Here is a 7,367-nt window from a genome sequence, read left to right on the forward strand (position 1 = left end):
CTTCAGGAAATAATGTTCCAATTTCCAAATGCTGTTTATTCTTTTTGACCATTTTGTTCAAAGTTCCACATGTTTTAGGGGACGCATTACTCCAAAAAAACAAAATCCCATTATTCACTTCACTTCTTAATCCCATGTCTGGCATTTCAAATACAAATTGGAAAAATAAGGTCCCACCGAGATCTGAACTCGGGTTACTGGATTCAGAGTCCAATGTCCTGACCACTAGACTATGGGACCAGATGTTAATAAGTTTGTAAATTTTAATAAATAATTTAGTAAGTTGGTGCCGGGTACCGTAAATGCACCCAGTTCTGTTTTTAAATCTATGTGGCCCACAAATAGGTCAGGTCTGGGACACATGCCCACCACACCACTACCTGCTGCTCCAATTGTATAATACTTGTTAGGCTTATAAATGTCACAAACACTTCAAAGAAACGGGAATCAGATCGGTGAATTGTTCAATTCGGTTTGGAATCGGCCGTCACCGATCCAATTCCAACCAATCATAATCACCAGCCTTTGAGTCGAAATTGGATTGGTTGATTACAGTTCATTTTCTTCATCCTTTCATTTGCCTCGGACCAATTCCAAGGTCAATCCTACTTCTACCCCAAAATAGCTTGGTATGGACTGGATTGAATCGGTTCAGATCGAATTTTTATTTAATCTGGATAAAAAATCAAACATTGACCGATTTGATCCTCGATTCCGCTTTTTATAACCATGCTCACAAATTTTTATGATAGTCACAAACAAATTTAGATTGGAGATTTAATAATTGACCTTCACTTCCTATTGTTTAAAGATCGAATCAACGATTTTGTCTAATTGAAAAAAAACACATTCCGATTTGTCAGTGACAGTTTCAGATGACTAGTGTTACAATTGAAATCCTCGTGAGATGAACTTGCACACGAAGTACCAAGAAATACGTTCGAAGAGCTAACTAGAGTGAGTTCCGGGGAGATTCTTAGATGCATGTCATATCTCAAAGAAACATTAGTGGAGCAAGAGCAGAAAGAGCAGTAGGCTTATGATTGTATGATTTCACTTGTGTACTTCGATTATTGTAGTTCTATTTATAGGACGATGAAGGAATGTCTTCAGTTCATGTAAGCCTCAAGTTCATGTAGTCTTGAGCTCTTGCGAAACACATATTTTAGAGTTTGGATAAGAGATTTTAGCGGGAACTGTTGAACTGATTTGTCGTTGACATTGTATAGAGTACCAAGTTGGCTGGACATGTGAAAAAGTTTTGATCATGGATTTGGTGTGAAGAATCTTGATCTTAATAGCTTTCTCATGGCCTCAAACTGATCACGTGCGGGCTTGAATCCCTACTATGTGGTGTCCATCTATTGGAGAGCTGATCTTATGTATCAACTAGTCCTTTGATCTGTATCAACCAGTGGTTTCACACTTAGGCGTTGCAATACTAGGCGGAGATGGTCTGCATGCTCCTCCTCGCTCTTGGAATAGACCAAGATGTCATCAATGAAGACAATGACATACTTGTCTAGAACATCGTGGAACACCCGGTTCATCAACTCCATAAAAGCGGCCGGGGCATTGGTCAGCCCGAAGGACATGACCAAGAACTCATAATGACCATAGCGAGATCTGAATGCTGTTTTGCTGATATCACCATTTCTGATCTTCAACTGATGGTACCCTGACCGGAGATCAATGTTCGAGAACACCTTAGCACCCTGTAGTTGATCGAATAGGTCATCGATCCTAGGCAAAGGATACCGGTTCTTGATTGTCAATTTGTTGAGCTCACGGTAGTCAATGCACAGACGCATAATACCGTCCTTCTTTTTCACAAACAACACAGGTGCTCCCCAAGGAGATACACTGGGTCTAATGAAACCCTTCTTCAACAGGTCATTCAACTGCTCTTGTAGCTCCTTTAGCTCAGTTGGGGCCATCCTGTAAGGTGCCTTGGATACTGGGGCTGCACCAGGAATCAGATCTATCATGAACTCTGTCTCGCGATCTGGTGGCAACCGCGTTAGATCCTCAGGAAAGACATCTGGAAAGTCTTTCACCACGTACAACTCTTCCAAAGGCCTGCCTTTGGCTTCAGTGTCTATCACAGATGCTAGATAACACTGACATCCCTCTGCCAACAACTTCTGTACTTGGAGGGCAGAGATGATAACCTTCTTGGGTCTCTCCCGCCTAGTACCCATAAACACAAACTCTTCACCTTCAGCTGGTTTGAATAGAACCTTCCTCTCTGAACAGATTAGACTGGCTTTGTGAGTTGATAGCCAATCCATTCCCAAAATCACATCAAAGTCTTTCATATCCAGCGAGTACTAAGCTTGCTTCGAGTCCGTGACCACCCACACATACGGCAAGGATCATAAACCGAGTTAAGTTCAACCTTGCTACCCGTTGGTGTCTGACTATCAATTTACGGGCCATTAGCTTTGGTTCAATGGACATCTTCTTAGCAAAACTAGGGGACACAAAAGAGTGTGATGCCCCGAATCAAATAAAGCATAAAGCTGAGAGCAAACAAGAACGACACACGACAAGCAACATACAACCAATCATAGAAACAAAAGCTATTAATATGCACATCTTAAGAGTAGAGTGCATTACCTGTAATGGATCGGCCAGGCCTCTTCATTTGTCACGAGAATACACCCGACCTTGAGATCTATGGGTCGGAGCAGGAAGAAGAGAACGCACAACTGCCTTGGCTTGGGGTGCCTTTTGTGTAGCTGCACCTGGAGGACCTATCATCCGAGGATGAGGACAGTCTCGAACCATATGCCGGACTCCTTGCAATTGTAACATATAAGAGTCTCGGGAACCATAGTGAGGAGTTGATGTAGGCTGGTGCTTGACCGCATCGACCTCGGGATGGACCGGAAAGCGAGAGTGTAGGATCCTCTCTTTTGGAATTTTGTGGATCCCCTAGGTTCATGAGAGGTCATGGGCCTTTTACCAGCCTGAATGGCCCTGTAATTCTCTCTCTGCTGGTCCTCAATCACCTTAGCGGCCTGGACCGTCTCAGCATAAGTAGGGTACTTGTGTAGCACCACAGAAGTACTAATGCTAGGTCTAAGCCCCTTCTCAAACTTCCTAGCCTTCACATTCTCGGCCTTCATGTGTACCGGGGCGAAGTAAAATAGCTCCTCAAAAGCTTGCTGGTACTCAAGGACCGATTTGGATCCTTGAAAGAAGCTCACAAACTCAGACTCCTTCCTATCACGGAAGTTCTGAGGGAAGAAATTTTTGAAGAAGACTTCCTTGAATTGAACCCAAGTTGCCTCTGGGTGAGTTGCCCAAAGATGGTCTTTAGAGGAGAGCCACCACGCATCAGAATCACCCCGGAGCTGGTAGGTAGCACACCGGATCCTGTCCGTGTCATTGCACTGTATCACTTCAAAGATCCTCTCAAGATCCCTTATAAATGTTGCCGGGAAAAAGGAATCATGGGCCATCTTGTAGAAGGTTGGAGGACGATGTTTCTGAAATCTTTCCGATAACCTAGCAGCATCCACCCAAACCGGAGCCACCGCTTGATGGAGGAGCCACTGAAGTGGGAGGTAGAGTAGGTGCTGGCACCTCTTGTGTCAAAGGAATTTCGGCAGTAGCTTGAGCCAGAGGAACACTAGGTACAGCAGAACCCACAGGGGCAGGTGGGGGAGGATTGACTTGCACAGGAGGAGGCACTGGCTGCCTTTCCCTAACAAAGTCTTGGAACATAGCAGTCATGTTTTGCATAAATTGGCGCTGCTCTTGTTACGCCTCCCTATGCTCTCGTTCCATGGATTGCAACCTATTGCTCAACAATGCGGCGACATCCGCATTATTACTAACTGGCGGTGCTACCGGTAAAACCGTATTCGAAGCCTCACCGGCCTCTTCCCTAGCAGGAGAACGGTTGGCATTTGATCGTGTATTAACCATGGTTCACACCTGGTTACAGTCAACACCCATAGTTATAGGCACAATAGCAATATTAAGCAGACCAATCAAAAATTGATTTACAAAGGTAAACACAGGTTACACGAGGGGTAAGGGAAGCAATAATGAGGGTAATAAGCATTAGAAACAAGTTGGTTAAGCAAAACAGGGTCAAAAAACCCTTTCTGGCCGGGTCGGATTTACGTGCGATTTCACTAGGCTGCATCCGAGTGTAAATCCGAGATTCACAGGACCAAAGTTTGGTCTCAGGAAACCGCGGATTCACAGTCGGTTTCAAAGTTTTGCACCCGAGTGTTATCTGGGGAGAGAAGACCTACTGCGCACCATGGAAGAATCCCTACTCCTTTCTCAGGAGAGAGGCATACAGGGAATTATACAGGGAGCTTACACGTGGGGCATTCGAGAAGAAAGTGCCTGAGACTTCTTTTGCTAATTCTCCCAGGATATTGAGCCGGATTGTGCAGCACAACATCGTGCCTATAGCAGGTCACCGCACCATGCCTTCCATCTTCGTAGGCTATGTGGCCTATCACCTCTACAAAGGCATTCCCATCTGCCTGCCCTATATTATCATGCGGACCATGGATCATGCGGGGCAAAATCCCAGGAAGAACTTAGATTTACCCTATGGGAGGTTGGTCACCACTATTTTCCAGCATTTTGGAGTTGACTTGAGTGAGGAGGATCAAGACTTAACCGAAGATCCACCTCTAGATCGTAATGCGGTGGCGAGGATGCGAATTGCGATGGATGCATATAGTGATGGGGAGCCATTGGTCCCAGCAGAGGGCCACGGGCCGAGCCTCAGTACATGAGCCTCCTCCTCGGCATTGTGCATGCGGCCTCTTCATCCAAATTGCTCCTAGTGGGTCGGACATCGATAGGATTCTTGCGACTTTGGGCCGGATGAGCACCAAGATGGCTCAGGGGTTTGAAGGAGTGAACACTAGGCTCGATGCATCGCAGACGCATGGAGAGCTTCGAGCAGAGATGGAGGACTTGCACTCCTACCTCTATGATGAGGGCACGAGAGGATGAGCCGAGTAGTGATGATGAGATGGAGCAGTAGACCTCCTGTCCATTCCCACCATGCTCTCTATGGACTCCTAGCTATTTATCTTGCCATGTAGTAAAAATTTTTTCTTTTTCTTGGTTGTAAGAATTTGAAGTTCTGATTCAATTGAATTTTTGTAATCACTCATTTGGCTTATGGAAAATGTATTCACGTGAAACGAAGGAATATATCTATAAATATATACACATGTCTTTCCTTCCTTTGTTGTGCCTATCATTTGCTATTGTCTTGGCTTTCACCCTAAACTAGTCTTCTCCCTAGCATTCACACACATTCCAATTATGCGGTGTTGGAAGCTTTTAACTTAGCAACCTATTGTGGAGAGTAAATCACAAATCCGCTAGATCGTGGGGTGCGAGCATCTCGCTCCGATACCACTGTTCACGCCCTATTCCAGGCATAAGGAATATAATATCATATAAAGGGTGACTAGGACGACGCGTGTCATCCTACTAAACCGCCCGGATCAGCGACACGGTGTCCCAACGCACGATCATAACCAATATTAACACAATATAATATTAGAATGCGAGAAAAGAGGAATATTACATTCCAAGGATCGGTAGTATTAAAGCGTATAAATCGAATAGTTACAAGATGTTCAAAGGCTAGATGATAAATACATAATTAGTTACATTTCCAATGACCATCTAATAACTATCAAAAACGGTATAATAGTAAGTATTTCAACATAGGCCTTAGCCTCAAAAGTAAATCAAAAAGGGATCGAGTCCCGAATATCCTCACGGCCCGTAGGCACAATCATCGCAAGGACACCCGTCGCCATGTTCCTCAAACACGGCCTCCGATTCCTCCTCACCAATCTCATCGTACCCCGAGGGCTGCACTCCAAGTCCCGCGAGATATCCGTCACCTGCATCATAATCTAAAAAGTATGCACACGAGGGGGTTAGCTCCACTGAGCCAGTGAGGGGATGGGGATGCACAAACACGCAATTCACATAGTCCAATGATGCATGCACATGTTAAGTCCATTTTTCCACCTAACAAACAACTAAGTCAATGGCATATGCTACTGTGACAACTCAGGAGACACTGTGGGTCACTTAACTTATCGCCACAATGAAACCTCAATTGTCACGTGGGACCTACGCCGATCGAAGCCTCCTAGACCACTCGGTGGCGGACCACACGATAACCAATACTACCATGACGCCTCTCCCACCTCCACAGAATCCGGTGTGCGATTACCCAACACCTAAACCCCTGTTGGTAAGGGTCGTAGCATAAGGGTGTGAAATCCTAGCCACAATATACTACATGCCAGTCCTATCGTCCCAAGAGGTAATCCGGCGCATAAACTTTTCATCCTGGTTTAGTGCCCGGTTACGACGCAAGACGGGCATCTGATTCAACATGACATTCAACATAATTTCTTCATAAATGTATATAGTGTTCGGGGTTCCGGCACCGGTACCCACCGGCACCGAGACCCATCAAGGTACAACATTACCGATCAACATTATAACAATTGTATATAAGAGTATGCAATATGCGCAAACATGCTTATTAATTATAATGATTACATAATATATAATGCAATAATAATAACAGGCCCAAACGACCAAACCCACTCACAACGTATACGCCAAGCACCAAGATTATCGGTTGTCGCCTCGATCAAGCAATAAGCCACAAGATGAATATATTAACCTAAACAAAGAGTGAAATAAGGTTAAACGAGCGAAGGGAAAGGATCCCCAAAAGGTCTCCCATAATCACTTAAGTATAAGGTTTCAGAAACAAAGTGGTTGCAGGAGTGGTTTCATGCCCAAATTCTGCAACCACATGTAAATCCTAGGAAACCAGGGGTTCGGGACAGTTTTAGTCAAGGTCGGATGCGGATGTGGTTTCGAAAACTGAAATCGAGTGTAAATCAGAGCTTCACAGGGCTCGGGACAATTTTAGTCAAGGTCGGATGCGGATGTGGTTTGAAAATTGAAACCGAGTGTAAATCCGACCTTCACAGGGGCTCAGGACAATTTTAGTCAAGGTCGGATGCAGATGTGGTTTCAGAAAACTGAAACCGAGTGTAAATCCGACCTTCACAGGGGCCTTCTCGGGAAGGTAATTTCAGGGTGGTTTCTTGCAGGTCTGAAACCACATGTAAACCCTCACACCTTCAGGTCCAAAATCCGAAGGATTCCCCTCCAAGGACCCCATTTTCAAGTGGTTTTAAAGCACAAGAACTTCTAGGGAACTCCATCCTAAGCTCATTAGGGTCCAACCTTAAATCTCTCAAATGGCAATGAGAACCCTTACATTAGAGCTCATAATGGAGTGAAATAACTCTACCATAGCTTGGGCTTTAATGCTC

The 7,367-nt window shown here is 44.8% G+C and overlaps 1 non-coding gene across 1 annotated transcript; it reads right to left on the bottom strand.

Moving 5' to 3' along the window:
* Positions 1-168: 168 nt before the first annotated feature.
* Positions 169-240, bottom strand: TRNAQ-CUG. Its single transcript has one exon. It is a non-coding gene; the product is annotated as a tRNA-Gln (tRNA).
* Between the last annotated feature and the right edge of the window lie 7,127 nt (positions 241-7,367).

This window comes from Telopea speciosissima, chromosome 5, assembly GCF_018873765.1.
Source record: "Telopea speciosissima isolate NSW1024214 ecotype Mountain lineage chromosome 5, Tspe_v1, whole genome shotgun sequence".
Taxonomy (NCBI): Eukaryota; Viridiplantae; Streptophyta; class Magnoliopsida; order Proteales; family Proteaceae; genus Telopea; species Telopea speciosissima.